The following is an 18,591-nucleotide window of genomic DNA, read 5'->3' as shown; positions in this document are numbered from 1 at the left end:
TTTAACCCTGGGACTGATTAAAAGAGCCATTCCATAAACACACAGAATTGTAAAAAACGTTACTGGCACCATTGTGTCAAAGTATAGAAACTCTTTGCCAAATGCTGCCAGGGGGCAATGTAACGTTCCCTGGCAAACTCACACATTAACAAACTGAAATTTATTTGTACCATATACGCCACTCTGAGCAATTTGTATATAATGTAATTATTTAACAAAAAATATTATTGAATTTTGTGTAAAAGACATTTGTTATTATTGTAATATTTTTTGTAGTAATATTCTCTCTGTATTTAGGATGGTAATATTTCTATATTAAATATGTAATTGCGAAATGTGTCAATATCTGAGATAACAGAGATAAATTCAGTCAGAGGGAAATAATGTCGTGAAATTACAAAGAAATGTTAATAGTCAGCAATACTGTAAAAGCACAATGCACTATGTATTCATTGGTCTTCCTCGTTTAGAGCTGAAAGCGGTAGGAAGCTGTATCGATGTATTTGGTGAATGGGTAGTAGACTTCTTTTGTCTCTGTCTAGATTTAGCCGCCATTAGAGGAGGCGTTACAAATTAATGTGAGTTCAATTATTGTTTGATCTAAATATATCAGAATTTATCAAAAGTGTGTATTATTAATGTAAATTAGCTTGCCCATGTCATCTATAATATTTCTTTAAAGAGTTTTCAGCATTTTTTTAGCGGTGTTGCTGGGCTGTGCCGCGACCGATCGATTTGCAGCGGCGGCACATTTAAAAAATTGTTCCGCTAAAGGAAAAATCAACCAAACCCGTAAATCGGGAACAGATAGATAAACATTACCAGTGAACTAAGAGAATGTTCTTCTTTTACAGCGATCCAGAGACTGACTGAGATTTAAAAAAAAAAAATAGTTACACATTTGTGCATTCTTAGACGGATAGTTAACATTGAAATTTAACAATTTTGGTTCTTTCAAATAACTTTAATGTATAGCAAAGTAGGTTTGATCAGTGATAATTAAATGTCGGCTTGGTAATAATTAACCATTTTCTGCTAATAGTGATAATCTTGTGTTCAAAAGCTAACGCCGGGAAAGAATTCAGTAAAAATATTTAACAAAAAATCCACTGCATTTAGAAAATGTGTGCCAAGGCCGAATGATGTGAAAAATTTAATTTTCAACCAAATATTCTTAATCAGTTAATATGAGTTCACGTAATTTTTAAATGTACGTAATTCTTTGAAAGTGAAAATTTTTATTACCACACATAAATAAGAGAGAGGTTCTACAACAAAGTTCGCACGCAAAGAAAGTAAGGTAAACAAAATTAACTTAAAAGCAAATAAAATTCTTTAACGAAATTTACACAGCAATTACAGCGATTTCGTTAAATTGGCGCCCAACGTGGGGCTCGAATATGCAGTGGCCACTAAATACCCATGAGATAACTAGGGAATTATTATAGTCGAACTTTGTTGGAGAACATTTAATAATTTTTCCATGTATTGTATGTATTGCATAACCAATATTGAGTGATAATACCTGTATATGATTTTTTGCATGAGAACACTATATACCCAGAGGCAAGCTGAAGAAGAGAGCTCATTATTTCGAAAAATTAATTACCTACCACAACATCAGGGGGCAGCTGCACCCAAGATAGATCACCAAAAGGTAAAGCTACAGTGTAGTTGTCCTGTGGGTAGTAAAGTAGCCTCAGTGCAGTGTTCTCGGATCATTAGTGGTGTGCTTGTTGTTAGTGCTTTGTTTTAAAATAACAGGACATTTGAGTAGTTAGTCATTGTAGTATATAATAAGTGTGTTTTAACAAATGACCATGTCTTGTGTGATTATGTCAGTGAAACCTGAGTGTTAGGATATTTAGTTCAGATTTTATTTCTCTTGTTTACTATGGTTAGATTGCGTAGTCAGAAGGATATCAATATGGATAATGAACAACAGTCAGTAAGTAGTGATACCGAGTTAGAAAGTGGGACACAAAGTAATGTTAGTGACGTAGTTCAGGAAGTACAATGTGAGAATCTGGGGGCAGAAGGGGAAGAAATGTTGCCACTGCTACCCAGTGATTCCGTTGATAGCGGAAATACTGTGCCACCCGCAAGCACTGGACACGGATCAGAGAGTGGTGAGGTGTCAGAAGTGCAATCATTAAGAGTTATGTTCGAGCGCATGCTCAATTTCCAAAGTGAATTTGTACGTATGCAAGCAGAGCGTGACCAGAGATTGGTAGCTGAATTTGCATGTATGCAAGCAGAACGCGATAGTGAACATGCTAAACAAGCAGAGCGTGATAGAGAACGTGATGCTAAACAAGCAGAGCGTGATCGACGCATGCATGGGAGGGACTTGCAGTTAATGCAATCTTTAGAAGCTATGCAAAGTGAGATTGTTAGTATGAAGCAAAACTATGAAACCTTACCCAAAGCGGTGCAAGAACTAAGCGAAAGAGTAGATAGTATCCAAGTGGCTAACGCCAGTGTCGTAGAGGAAATCAGTGTACTGACCAACAGGGTGGAACAATTAGAGATTGACACAAATCAAGTAATTGAGCACAAGGTGTCCGAACAAGTGCACAAAATAGAAAACGAAGTTATAAAAGAAATAGACGAGAAAGTGCACGCTGTGGCAGCGGAATGTCAACCGTCGTCTTGCCGAAATAGAAAGCAGCTTGCGGCATGACGACTCACAGCTGTATGTCACGCCAGCCAGGTCCAACAATGATAGGCATATAAATACAGCAGTAAAAAATTGCGACTGCGAGACAGAACAGGCAACCAATGTAAGTGAAACAAATAATTGTCATTCCAAAGTAGTGATTGAAGAAAGTCTGATTAGAAACCGACAGTTTCAGATCTTTACAACGGAGAAGAAATCTGTTCACCCTGTAGTGTTTATCAAGGGATTTAGAAACATTTTGCCTAGCGTTTGGAGTCATGCACAGAAAATACAGTTCGTTATGTCTTACATACAAGGAGATGCTGCATTATGGGCAACCGAAGCAGCTGACAGTTGCGATACATATGAGCAATTTGAAAAGGCGTTCTTGGCCAAATATTGGTCAACATATATTCAGGAGAGATTACGGAAGGAGGTATATAATCCAGAGCCGTATTCTCCACGATTAGGCAATTTGCGAAAATATTTTGAGAAGTACATTAATAAGACCCGTTATTGGGACGAGCAGATTTCATCCCGGGATTTGATCAGACTTTTGAAATCACACTTGCCCATACACGTAAAGGAAAAACATATACACGTGCCCGAAAACGATATGGAACATTTCTTGTCTGTTCTGGACTCAATTGACCTGATTCAGGAGGATGTTAAGGCAGCCTCTGAACAGGCTAGAAGTAACGGAAATGGTTACAGAAATGGTCGAAATAACACGCCTCCACCAAGTAATGGAAACGATGGAGGTACATAGGATGGACTTTTTACATATGTGTAAGAATATGTCTATATTGCAGGAAACTGATCCGATTTGGCGAGATATCATTAGCAAAATTAAAGAAGGAACCAATCTTAAAAGTGTTCAGAATTTCAAAATAATAGATGATATTCTGTATTATAAAACGGGTGTGTCAAATGACCATGGAGTCGTGTGTATACCGCAACAGGCTATCCCAGCTGTAGTGTGGCACACGCATTTAGCATGGGGTCACGCTGGGATAGGCAAAACAATAAGGATTTTATCCAGATTCTGTTACTTTAAGGGAATAAGCCAGCAGACTCGCACCATTATCAGGACTTGTCCTCTGTGCCAAAAAGCTAAGTTTCAAAATAAGTCCACAAGGTTTGAACTGCATCCTATAGTGCCTCATCGGCCACTTCAGTTAGTATCTATAGACATAGCAGGACCCTACCCACGAGCCAGGGGTGGATTAAAGTACATTTTAGCGGTGTATGACCTTTTCTCTAAATACTTAAAAATATATTGCCTTAAATCAGCCACTGCTCGTGGAAAAGTTAAATGGTTAGGGAAAGAATATTTTACACAAGTGGGTAAGCCTGAAGCGATAATATCGGATAATGCTTCCTATTTTACAGGCCATACCTGGAAAAACTATTTATATGAACAAGATATAAAGCACATACTAATTTCCCGTTTTCACCCACAAGCAAGTTTAGTAGAGAGAACATTTGGAGAGTTAAATAAATTTTTCAGGTTATACATTGCATGTAAGCACACAAGATGGCCAGATCTGATACCTAAGTTTGTAGAAATTCACAACGCAACCCCGCATGCTTCTACGGGGTATCCACCAAACGAGATTATAATGAATAATAATAGAGTTCTGAATGAGTGGCTGGCACCTTTGCCTAAGGTCCCAGTCATTCCTGAGCCTAAGGAAGAGAAGATAAGAAAAGCAGGGTGCAACCTTACCAGGTGCGCTCAGAACAGGAAAGAAAAATATAATCGACATGTGACGAATAACAAAAAATTTAGTGTTGGGGACTTGGTACTCTTACGCAATCATCCTAAGTCCTCGGCATCCTTGAAACAGAATAGCAAGTGGCAATTGGTGTACAATGGACCTTTTAGAGTAGTAAGTGTGCCACATGAATGTAGCTATCTCTTAGCAGATCCCCACTCTGGGAGAGTACGGGGACTGTATCCGCGTAAGGATGTAAAAATATTCATACAGTAAAAGACTAATAGTCCTATGAGGACACCATTCTTTTGTAAATAATGAACATTAATGATGTGTGATCTGTAGACATAATGTACTAGTGTAGAAGAATTTAGTTATAAGAATATGATTGACTTTCTCATGTGTGTATGAATATTTGTGTTATGTCTTCTTTTAATTTGTGTTATCTAAAACATGCTCTAAATGTCTGCACAGATAATCTGATTAGTGCAATTATTTATAGTGTTAAGCTGTGACAGAGTTCAGTCAAGAGGAACATTTTAGTAATGATTAGTTAGTGTACTGTATAATTTTCTATACGTGTGTCAAAATTGAAATATTTCTTGGCACAATCTTTTCTATTATATATATGTATGTATGTATATACGTGTAGCTGTCAGATTGACAGATTCGAACCCAGAATAATATCAATAATATGAGGTCCTGAGAACTTTATTATGTAGCCAATGTTATCAGAGAGAATAATGCTCCCAGTAGTGACCCGAGGGCACCATGGGAGGCAAACTTATTGCAAATTTAAGTAACGCAAAGTTACGCACAGAGAAGCTTCAATTGAAGCATGTGCAGATTCAATCAGTAAAAAAAAAGAGAACTAGCCAGATACAGTCCAAGTCAATTTTAACCTACAGAGACTACACTGTAGTTACATAGGACCTTGATAGTAAAGTGTGACATGATTTCAAAAGAGTTATTGAACAATATGCCTGAATCCGGCTGGAATGCACAAATAAAATCTACTCGAACACGAATATAGATGATTTTTGGGCAAACTAATACGAAATTTTAATATTTGTTACCATTTACGCAAATATCACACACCTTGGTGAAGAGTTACAAATGTGCTGTTACAAAAATTGCACAGCGGACATTGTACATAAAAATAAAGGAACTTAGACAAAAGTGCAGTATTGTGTGGCAGAGACAGACAGTGACTGTTAAACCTGCAGCAATACGTCACGAAGTTGTTGTGTATAAGTAATAAAAAACTGTATTATCGCCGTGTGTGCAAGTGGACAAGGAACTAGCACGACACGAACAGTGAGCCGATAACGGACGGTGGACCAAGTTAGTGTCAAACTTTAATTCTTTGTGTGTCAAGGGACGCCAGAAAAGCGCATTGACTACAGAGATACATTTTGTCCTAAGGTGAAACTTGCGTGTGACTAATGACAAGTCATGACATGGTGAAAAATATTGTGTGCCCATAAAACGTGTTACTGTGACAACGAAACATTGTGCAAACCAGACTAGTGAAGGCCTACTGAATAATAACTGCCAATAACTGTGTGCGTTCTTTCCCACAGCAGGAAAAATGCCCATAAGGATAGTACACTGTTTGTGAACTTGTTGCATGTTTGCTGGAGCACTGCAAGAAGACGTCACACGGGCGAGCTGATATCCAACGCGCATCCGGCTACATCAGCCATGCAGCGGCCGCAGCAGCCCGTAGCAGACCAGACAGCCACGCCCCTCCGCGCCGTAGCTGTCAACACCGGGGGCGGTGACCTACACGGAGCCGACGCGCTGCGCCGAGCGCCGCTCAACAATCATTCCGCACCGCTCACCGACTACAGCATTGTTGTCATTTTCCAAAATATTTACACAAACTGCATAACATATCAATGACTCCATTTTTGATAAACATTGAATATTTATTATGTATACCTGTGAACTGATAAGAGAAAATGAACACTAACAAGTGTAGGAGATGGATTTGTGACACGTAGGTAGTGGGAATATTATAAAAAGTGATGCTGTGCTAAATGATTTCAAAAAACTAAGTGATATATTCTAGGACAAGTGACCTTACGGTATATCGTTGAACTGTATGTGACAGTGATATTATGTAACCGTTGGTGACAAACTGCTAAATTAATTCAAAAGAATGACTGTTAAAGAGACAAGATTAATCATGATCCAACTGGGATGGCTGGGCTCCGGCACAGTTTTGCCCAGGTTTCCTGTCTGCCTTCGCCCAAATGGGGGAGCCATGAACATGTTTAACCCTGGGACTGATTAAAAGAGCCATTCCATAAACACACAGAATTGTAAAAAACGTTACTGGCACCATTGTGTCAAAGTATAGAAACTCTTTGCCAAATGCTGCCAGGGGGCAATGTAACGTTCCCTGGCAAACTCACACATTAACAAACTGAAATTTATTTGTACCATATACGCCACTCTGAGCAATTTGTATATAATGTAATTATTTAACAAAAAATATTATTGAATTTTGTGTAAAAGACATTTGTTATTATTGTAATATTTTTTGTAGTAATATTCTCTCTGTATTTAGGATGGTAATATTTCTATATTAAATATGTAATTGCGAAATGTGTCAATATCTGAGATAACAGAGATAAATTCAGTCAGAGGGAAATAATGTCGTGAAATTACAAAGAAATGTTAATAGTCAGCAATACTGTAAAAGCACAATGCACTATGTATTCATTGGTCTTCCTCGTTTAGAGCTGAAAGCGGTAGGAAGCTGTATCGATGTATTTGGTGAATGGGTAGTAGACTTCTTTTGTCTCTGTCTAGATTTAGCCGCCATTAGAGGAGGCGTTACAAATTAATGTGAGTTCAATTATTGTTTGATCTAAATATATCAGAATTTATCAAAAGTGTGTATTATTAATGTAAATTAGCTTGCCCATGTCATCTATAATATTTCTTTAAAGAGTTTTCAGCATTTTTTTAGCGGTGTTGCTGGGCTGTGCCGCGACCGATCGATTTGCAGCGGCGGCACATTTAAAAAATTGTTCCGCTAAAGGAAAAATCAACCAAACCCGTAAATCGGGAACAGATAGATAAACATTACCAGTGAACTAAGAGAATGTTCTTCTTTTACAGCGATCCAGAGACTGACTGAGATTTAAAAAAAAAAAATAGTTACACATTTGTGCATTCTTAGACGGATAGTTAACATTGAAATTTAACAATTTTGGTTCTTTCAAATAACTTTAATGTATAGCAAAGTAGGTTTGATCAGTGATAATTAAATGTCAGCTTGGTAATAATTAACCATTTTCTGCTAATAGTGATAATCTTGTGTTCAAAAGCTAACGCCGGGAAAGAATTCAGTAAAAATATTTAACAAAAAATCCACTGCATTTAGAAAATGTGTGCCAAGGCCGAATGATGTGAAAAATTTAATTTTCAACCAAATATTCTTAATCAGTTAATATGAGTTCACGTAATTTTTAAATGTACGTAATTCTTTGAAAGTGAAAATTTTTATTACCACACGTAAATAAGAGAGAGATTCTACAACAAAGTTCGCACGCAAAGAAAGGAAGGTAAACAAAATTAACTTAAAAGCAAATAAAATTCTTTAACGAAATTTACACAGCAATTACAGCGATTTCGTTAAACCGTCTAGGTCTGCCAGAGGAGTGTCTTTTGTGCAGCCAGAGCAAGAACAATTTGCAGAGCAAGCCTGTAATGTTGGTAGCCGTGGTAGTAGGCGAAGGCCTTGGATACATTAGGAATCTCTCTTTTTTTCTTGTTTATTGGTGGTTATTTCTTTTTCTGTCTTTACCTATTCAACTTCCTATGGGTACCAGTCTTAACTGTGGACTTCCAAACCATGTCAGATTGTTGTTCACAGCAGATAGCATCTTTTCCAGGTTGGAATGAACTCTGCAGGCGGGCAGGCCGCATTTTCATACACGAGGGCAGGTCGTCACGCAAGAAACTGGAAAGTGTCTTGTGTTAAACACATATACATCTTCATACCTAATGCCCAGGCCACTATACTGCCACAAGACTGGTCAGTAAATAACAACTTACTGCCCATACTATCATAAGGCATGGGGCAGGTTATTACGAACGTTGAAAATGTGATGAATACCTTACATCGTGAAACAACAGGATTTACACCTGAGGAAATCCTACTTTATTGTAAGAGGAGAAGTGTAATTGAAGAATCCTTACAATTTCCACCATTTATAGAACTTGACCTGTAAAAGAAAAAAATAATTAGTAAGAAAACAAAAAGAAAGAAAAAGAGGAAGCCAGATCTAAAAGGCACAATAAGGGCCTTAAAGTGACCAAATTCAAAACTGGTGATTTTGTGTTAGTAAAAACGCATGAAAAATACAGTGAAATTAACCAGGAAATTTCTAAATTCAAATACATCTATCTACATCTACATGATTACTCTGTAATTCAAATTTAAGTGCTTGGCAGAGGGTTCATCGAACCACAACCATACTATCTCCCTACCATTCCACTCCCGAACAGCGCGCGAGAAAAACGAACACCTAAACCTTTCTGTTCGAGCTCTGATTTCTCTTATTTTATTTTGATGATCATTCCTACCTATGTAGGTTGGGCTCAACAAAATATTTTCGCATTCGAAAGAGAAAGTTGGTGACTGAAATTTCGTAAATAGATCTCGCCGTGACGAAAAACGTCTTTGCTTTAATGACTTCCATCCCAACTCGCGTATCATATCTGCCACACTCTCTCCCCTATTACGTGATAATACAAAACGAGCTGCCCTTTTTTGCACCCTTTCGATGTCCTCTGTCAATCCCATCTGGTAAGGATCCAACACCGTGCAGCAATATTCTAACAGAAGACGAACGAGTGTAGTGTAAGCTGTCTCTTTAGTGGGCTTGTTGCATCTTCTAAGTGTCCTGCCAATGAAACGCAACCTTTGGCTCGCCTTCACCAAAATATTATTATCTATGTGGTCTTTGCAACTGAAGTTGTTCGTAATATTAACACCCAGGTACGTAGTTGAATTGACAGCCTTGAGAATTGTACTATTTATCGAGTAATCGAATTCCAACGGATTTCTTTTGGAAATCATGTGGATCACCTCACACTTTTCGTTATTTAGCGTCAACTGGCATCTGCCACACCATACAGCAATCTTTTCTAAATCGCTTTGCAACTGATACTGGTCTTCGGATGACCTTACTAGACGGTAAATTACAGCATCATCTGCGAACAACCTAAGAGAACTGCTCAGATTGTCACCCAGGTCATTTATATAGATCAGGAACAGCAGAGGTCCCAGGACGCTTCCCTGGGGAACACCTAATATCACTTCAGTTTTACTCGATGATTTGCCGTCTATTACTACGAAGTGCGACCTTCCTGACAGGAAATCACGAATCCAGTCGCACAACTGAGACGATACCCCATAGGCCCGCAGCTTGATTAGAAGTCGCTTGAGACGAACGGTGTCAAAAGCTTTCCGGAAACCTAGAAATACGGAATCAACTGGAGATCCCCTGTCGATTACTTCGTGCGAATAAAGAGCTAGCTGCGCTGCACAATTACGATGTTTTCTGAAACCATGCTGATTACGTATCTATAGATCGTTCCCTTCGAGGTGATTCATAATGTTTGAATACAGTATATGCTCCAAAACCCTACTGCAAACTGACGTCAATGATATAGGTCTGTAGTTCGATGGATTACTCCTACTACCCTTCTTAAACACTGGTGCGACCTGCGCAATTTTCCAATCTGCAGGTACAGATCTATCAGTGAGCGAGCGGTTGTATATGATTGCTAAGTAGGGAGCTATTGTATCAGCGTAATTTGAAAGGAACCTAATCGGTATATAATCTTGACCTGAAGACTTGCCCGTATCAAGCGATTTGAGTTGCTTCGCAACCCCTAAGGTATCTACTTCTAAGAAACTCATGCTAGCAGCTGTTCGTGTTTCAAATTCTGTAATATTCCATTCGTCTTCCCTGGTGAAGGAATTTCGGAAAACTGCGTTCAATAATTCCGCTTTAGCGGCACAGTCGTCGGTAACAGTACCATCGGCACTGCACAGCGAAGGTATTGACTGCGTCTTGCCGCTTGTGTACTTTACATACGACCAGAATTTCTCCGGATTTTCTACCAAATTTCGAGACAATGTTTCGTTGTGGAACCTATTAAAGGCATATAATGTAAATTAATCTGTATGGTTCTTGTTTTGATATTTCATTACCAAATGTTATCATGTTGGAAAAAACTTTTTTGTTATCAGATTACTGATGTCTGTAAGTTTCAGATTCAATATAACATAAGAGGATTCTGTTTATGTAAACTCCAGGCTATGGCTTGTGTAAGAACTGCAAAAATGGAATATTGCAGTTTGACCAAATGGACTGTCAAAAGTGTTATTGGGCAGATAAGTAATGATGATGAAAATAACCAGGAACTGTCTTTAATACAAAGCGGGCAGCAAAAAAGGACTTGCAAAACTGGGGCAAGAACGTATATGTTAATCATCGACTGCCATAACTCAGTAATTGGCAGTGTTCAATACTGAAATCTTTTCGAGAGTTTTATGTGTAAAATTGTGTCAGAAATGAACTGCCATAAAATCCAAAGTGGGCAGTCAAATGTGTAATGTGTGATGAAAATACAATGTTGTAGTATTTACAAACATGGACTGCCAAATGCTAGTGCAGGCAGCAAAATAACTTGATTATTGCCTCAATTGATGTTGTGCGTGTTTTTACTATTATTTTTCTAAAATGGACTGTTGTGTCAAGTAAGAGCAGTGAGAAAAGAATGCTAGGTTCATTTTAAATATGTTTATAAGTCTGTGCTAATATTAGGAGCAGCATTGAAATTTTTCTTGCTTAATAATTTCAAAACTGTGTTACAGGATGTATAAAGTGTAAAGTTTAAAATTTCATGTGACATTGTTATGTATATACTTGTGTATGTATACCAATAATTTTCTTGAACACTATGCAGTTTTCTTGGTAATGCAGAAAATTTTGATTAACTTATTGTCTCATAGAATGAGAGTGTACTGTCATAGGTCTGTAGGATTGAATATTGATGCTTATGTGAATGATGTGTACAAAGTATATTGTGTGTTAGTGTATTTTGTGCCATTTTTATGCCCAACTCTAGTTGGATCGATTAATTTTTTTTGACTGCTCGACACTGCATAGGTGTTATTGATGTTTCATTGATGTATCCCCGTCGGGAAACCTCAATGAAACATGGGGCATGTGTGACACCAATATCGATTGTAAGTAGGTTATATTATGAAAATGTATGTATGTAACTGTGAAATGGTTGTTCTTTACTAATGAAGGTCATCGAATTGTCAGAGAGAAAGATGAAGTTTGTACTATATGTAATGAAAAAAATAAACGATATTTAAAAATAATGGAATTTTATGATATATTTCTGCTCATAAAAGAGAAATTGTATTTTGAATGTTGGTTCATGCCTAGGGGATTTGTATTGTGTAGTATAAAAGATGTGGGGAACCCCCTCCACTACGGAAGTGGCTTGGCGCGCGGTAAAAGGTGGTTTTGGCGGTCGATCTGGGCGGCTACTGGGTGACAACGCTACACAGTCAGTGGCTAGCCGTAGTACGGTTAACACCGAGGTTGCCAAGTGAGGCATTTGGAAACTAATCTGTATTGAAAATTGCCTCGGATGTGGATCGGTTGTCGGAGGGTGCTCTTGGTATTACGGAATGCCTCTAAAACGAGAAAATTGCGTCGCCAAGAAGAATTTGTAATGAGCATTCAACCTCAACAGCGTCGGATCAGTTAACCGCCACTTTGCTTGCCACCACTATTGCGTCACTGCTCTGCCAACTACAGGAACACAGATATGTATTATAGCATGGACCAGTATGTTTGTTGGGAGTGCTTTTCTCAATAATAATTCAAGTGCTATAAACCTGTGTTTGAACCCTGACATTACGCTAGTCATGAACCGATGCAGGATCCTATCCCAAATGTGCAGAAATCGGAGCATCCAGTTTAAAATTAAATGGTAAATTGGTCTTGGTTTAAATGTGCAAAACATCAGTGCCAGAGTGTGTAAGTGTTAATGTAAAAATACCTGCATCACTGGTAATGAAAATGGCACATAATTTGAACTTATATGAAACGTAATTTTGCATTGATTATTACCATAAACTATTTTCTGCAGTTAATTAAGCTTAGAGTTCGAGTAAGTTGCTAGAAAGGATAAAAATATAAGCTCTTTCAAGTGGGGTTAAATATTAATATTAGTGAATTTCAATTCGTTTATAAAATAATTCCAGAGTTTGCCTGTAGAGAAAGTAACAGTTTATGTGTCCCCATAGTAATCTTTCCTCCAATTAAAAGATAACTGGGATTTTAGTTGCTTTTAAGAGAAATCTGTGACAATTCTAAAAATGGGAGCATAATAAGTGTACGTGTAGTATAATTTAATTTCATTTGTGGTATGTATTTGTTGGCTAAATAAGAACTCTTTTCATGCCCAACTACAGTCAAGTGTGTACCGTGGTAACATTTCAGTGCGGAGTTGATTAATGATTGCTATAGTAACTATTATTATTATGTGTAAAGCACGATTTATCTTCCTATGATTAATGATTTACGCAAATAATAACTACTGCTATCCACAACTTAGTTCGCCCTGTAGTCGTGACTATCCTGTGCACTATTCAAAGGGAGAATTAATGAAAGTCACTTTTGCAAAATGATATTTAAATTCTTTGAATATAATATTTCAAATTATTGTGCCTAACTAGACTGGCGACCGTTTGTTGTTTCATTCACATGAACTTCACTACTTGTATCATCTCCAAAGTAACGCCTGTTAAGTCTTTATATTAATTTCCATTTATACGAAATTAATGTTGGATACCCCCTGTCCATTATGTAATCACACGGCCAAATACAAAAATCCTCCCAGAGGGTAACAGTAGTCCGTGGGTATAGCGTTATTCTTGGCGCAAAATAGCAACCCCTAGTGTTATATTCTATTGTGACGTCATCACAACAACTTCATGAGCACCACCAGATATATTAGATATAGCAGGTAAATATAAGTTTTTGATTGAAATAATGAAATCTTTAAATTGTATATCGTAAGCAGTAAGTGTTGTCTACTTATGCGCTAGAAAATAAAATATTTACCAAAAGAATCACCGTTCTGTGAGGAACAAACCAAGGCATGACAAACAGCGGAACCAAGTAGTGACTTCCAATTGTGATACTTTTTTGGACAGTACGACGCGTGAGAGTGCTTTGTTTCGAGCTTAATATGCTAGAGCAGCCGCAATCCAGACAGCTGAGAAATGCTTTGAGTCAATGGGAATATTCCCATTCCATCTGGATGTCTTCACAGCAGAATACTTTATTCGATCAGAAATCACTGGTGGAGACGAATTTCAAGCAACTGAAGAAGGCAAATGAGCTCAAGAGGAGCCCACGTAAAAATGCTGCTCCTCAGTGACAGATAATATGTCAAAAGGAAAAAACAAGAACCCAAATGACACAAATGAAGTTCAGAGTGCTGAAGTACGAACAGGTATCAGCCTGTCCAGTATCTATCCACTGCTAAAATATGATCGACCCACAACAAAGAAGGAAGTGGCAAAAAATCAGAGCTTTTGTCTGGGTCTCCACACAAAAATGCCTTGTTAAAAAAAACAAGCTAAACCAGACAAAACCATGAAGAAACAAAAATCAGTAAAAACAATGCAGAATTTCTAGGGATAATCTGTACCTAACCGCGCCATCATCTTCAGGAACAACTTGGTCCAAATCCTAGGTGAAATCTGATGTTTTGAATTTCCCAGGATGCGGTGAAGTCTACAAAGAGCTTATTACGGAAGACTAGCTTAAGTGTGATAATTTCTTCCAATAGTGGCATGAAGAATGTACAATTTAAGAAGCATATTGTGAATTTTCTTGTGATTTATGTTAGTGCGTACTCTTTGACTACATGTTGCGTACTTTTACCAGGCACTGTGGCTAATATTACGAACGAGCAGTGTCTTACAAACGCAAACATTTAAGGTTTGCCTTAAAAGTTAGGCAGCTGTAACTGATCCATTTTGTTTCTAAATAAACCAGCAATAATTTGTTATAAGGGAAGTTTGTTTCAAATTTCACTTCTACTAGATATGAGCGGTTAAATACTAAGTGTGGACTCTTTCCCGACTTTGGTAGTTTAGTTTTTGAATTTCTACGTGTAAATTTAATATTTACTGGACTCAGTTCCTGTATTTTCTTTTGTATCTGAAAGTAATCGATTTTGTGAAATTTTAAGGGTTACTGAACTGGAGCGAATTATTTAGTCTCACCTGTGCGCTTCGGTAGTTTTGGTTTGAATGTCTGCGTTGTTAGATACAGTTCTTGCGTTTTTGTCAGTGTCTACAGGAGAGTACCGGTTAGTCTAACGATCAGGTTCTACATCTACTTCTACATAGATACTCCACAAGCCACTTCATTATCCTGCAATGGTTCAATAACACATACTGTACCCACAGGTAGATTAGACTCCACACTTACCCAAAGAGACTTCCCGGTGCCACTAGACACACACTCATGCGAATTAAGCCTTAATGCTAATGTACGCGGTTCAATTGGTTTGTTCATTACGTTGAACCCCCCTCGCGACAGCTCTGCATTGACAACAGTTTCCCCTAACTGAAATAACCAGAGCCGGCCAAACTTCACGCGAGGGCTACGACATGAGCCCAGGAGTAGATTTCTTGCATCAACATCATGCCAAAATTATCCTTAGACAACGAACTATAGAATTTGGTGGAATGTGAATGTTGGGCCGTGTGCGTGCCAATACCTGGCCTATTACTCGGCCTTGCTCGGTCCTACTCGGAAGTACCAGGGAGAGCGCGACATTTAATTTTACATTGCGGTGCGGCATTGTTTGGTCGGCGCGACTCTGGGTTCAGTAGAAACGTGTCGTGGGCGCTGTTTACCTTGCGCTACTTGCTCATGGTATGAACGACATTAGCATTTCCAGTGGCAGTTTACACAAAAAGAGGTGGTCAATCGATCTACCTTCACAATCCCTTAATAGGAATGGGAAATATAGAAGAGAGGCATGAGAATTCTGATTTCGCTTAAGCGATAGATACTGCATATTTGTTATGAAAAGACATATCAAAACCACGCAGTTGAATTTAAGGATTTAGTTGACAGCAGTGAAAGTGCAGGAAATTACAACGGTAGACAGACAAGATTCAGACAGCACACTGCCCATAGTGAGACAATCCAAGGTAACTTCTTTCTGATAATCGCATTACAAAAGGGATACACACTGACAAAGACAGTCCAGTTCCCTAAACTCACTGGCGTTAAAGGAAACGAGAGGTTGAAGAATTAGTTCTGGTCTTGACAGAATTACAAGGATAGTTTTATAAAAGTTTTGAGGACACTGTCAGTCTTACATCTGTTTTTGAGCTGTTTTCAAGACCTTTTTCCATTTCAGTTGAAAATGCAACTATGCATGTGCTAATGCACTACTGGCCATTAAAATTGCTACACCAAGAAGAAATGCAGATGATAAAAACGGGTATTCATTGGACAAATATATTATACTAGAACTGACATTTGATTACATTTTCACGCAATTTGGGTGCATAGATCCTGAGAAATCAGTACCCAGAACAACCACCTTTGGCCGTAATAAAGGCCTCGATACGCCTGGGCATTGAGTCAAACAGAGTATGGATGGCGTGTACAGGTACAGCTGCCCGTGCAGCTTCAACACGATACCACAGTTCATCAAGAGTAGTGACTGGCGTATTGTGACGAGCCAGTTGCTCGGCCATCATTGACCAGACGTTTTCAACTGGTGAGAGATCTGGAGAATGTGCAGGCCAGGGCAGCAGTCGAACATTTTCTGTATCCAGAAAGACCCGTACAGGACCTGCAACATGCGGTCATGCATTATCCTGCTGAAATACAGGGTTTCGCAGAAATCGAATGAAGGGTAGAGCCACGAGTCGTAACACATCTGAAATGTAACGTCCACTGTTAAAAGTGCCGTCAATGCGAACAAGAGGTGACCAAGACGTGTGACCAATGTCACCCCATACCATCACGCCGGGCGATACGCCAGAATGGCGATGAAGAATACACGCTTCCAATGTGCGTTCACGGATGCGCCCATCGTGATTCTGTAAACAGATCCTGGATTCATCCAAAAAAATGACGTTTTGTCATTCGTTCACCCAGACTCGTCGTTGAGAACACCATCGCAGGCGCTCTTGTCTGTGATGCAGTGTCAAGGGTAACCACAGCCATGGTCTCCGAACTGACAGTCTATGCTGCTGCAAACGTCGTCGAACTGTTCGTGCAGATAGTTGTTGTCTTGCAAACGTCCCCATCTGTTGACTCAGGGATCGAGAAGTGGCTGTACGATTCGTTACAGCCATGCGGATACGATGCCTGTCATCTCGACTCCTAGTGATAAGAGGCCGTTGGGATCCAGCACGGCGTTCCGTATTACCCTCCTGAACCTACCTATTCCATTTTATGCTGAAAGGCATTGGATCTCGACCAACGCGAGCAGTAATGTCGCGATACGATAAACCGCAATCGTGATAGGCTACAATCTGACCTTTACCAAAGTCTGAAACGTGATGGTACTCGTTTCTCCTCCTTACACGAGGCATCACAACAACGTTTCGCCAGGCAACGCCGGTCAACTGCTGTTTGTGTATGAGAAATCGGTTGGAAACTTTCCTCATGTCAGCACGTTGTAGGCGTCGCCACCGGAGTCAATCTTGTGTGAATGCTCTGAAAAGCTAATCGTTTGCATATCACAGCATCTTCTTCCTGTCGATTAAATTTCGCGTCTGTAGCACGTCATCTTTGTGGTGTATCAATTTTAATGGCCAGAAGTGCATATTTGACTGACCTGCAAGGCAATTTCAGTTTTAATGACAGATCTTTTTACATACAGGACATCTACATTGCTTTCCTCAGGTAGAGTTCCCAAGTTTCTGTACTGAGATTACAAAAGTGCTACAATATTTCGATCGACATATTTGTGTGAAAACCTTTCTTTGATTATAAAAACTAATAAGTCAGGATTATGTGGGAAGTTGAGTGCATAACTCTGTGAAATTGTCTGCGTCAGTCCGTATGTCAACAGTTTGAACCTGATGGAATTTATGTTACATCATCAACCCCCCAAAAATCATGCACCACTGCTCATGGTAAAGTCCTAGTAGAGGTTGCTTGCCATTGTCTTCCTCCTACCTGTTATGAAGGGTCAGGGGTGCAGCTGTGTCGTGTGGATGGCTGTGGTGAAAGCTTACACAGTGTAGTGTTGGTTTTGTCATGGATGAAGGATATGGAGAGGGTGGAACCTGGTGCCCACCCATTGCCTACTCCAATCCAAAAGCATCAAGGAGACCACCAAGTTTGGCATCTCATCCGATGGATAGATCACCATCGACATTGCCACATGCCTGCAGTTCATGAGACACTGGAGAAATATTTTGAGTCTAATGGAGGACATTGGCACAAAGACTACTGATCAGGACCTTTCTGCCGCCTCCTCTCCTTCCCTGCCTGCCAAATACTGGCAGTAATAACTTCATTCACCACCAAGATGGAGACCACCTTACCTCTGAGTCAAGCGCCACCGCACATGCATTCATTAACGACCTCGGCCATGGTGGACAGTCTACAATCACATATACACTGTGTTAAAAAAAGAGTAGAATATTTTGAGAGGTGGTAGTTAACTATAAAAACAGGAAAAATGTCCAGTAAACATGGGCTCTAAAGAGCTATCAGCTATGAGTATTTGTTCATCTTTGATGCTGTGAAACACATCTCTTCTAATGCAAGCTCTCTGCTTTGCATGTTTTAGGAGGAGGTAGCATGGACCAAAAAAGAAAAAAGTCCAGTTAATAAGAACTCTAAAATATATTCCACAAGGGCTATGAGCACTTGTTCAATAGAAGACAAGTGTTTCATAGTAGCAAAGGTGAATAAATAGCCATAGCTCTAACTGGTATACATTTGAGACCCCATGTTTATTGTGTAAGATGGCAAGAACTATGCCCCTTACATGAAGTCATTAAAAATCACCGAATGCATGTTGAGTGAACAGTAGGGCTGAACAAAAATGACTGACAAGGCACAATGCATCTTGTAGAGGGTATAGTATGGACGTATTGGATGTATG

The sequence above is a fragment of the Schistocerca serialis genome, chromosome 8 (genome assembly GCF_023864345.2).
Source record: "Schistocerca serialis cubense isolate TAMUIC-IGC-003099 chromosome 8, iqSchSeri2.2, whole genome shotgun sequence".
NCBI classification, from domain to species: Eukaryota; Metazoa; Arthropoda; class Insecta; order Orthoptera; family Acrididae; genus Schistocerca; species Schistocerca serialis.
The sequence above is the reverse complement of the archived record's forward strand: the minus strand, read 5'-3'. Positions refer to the sequence as shown.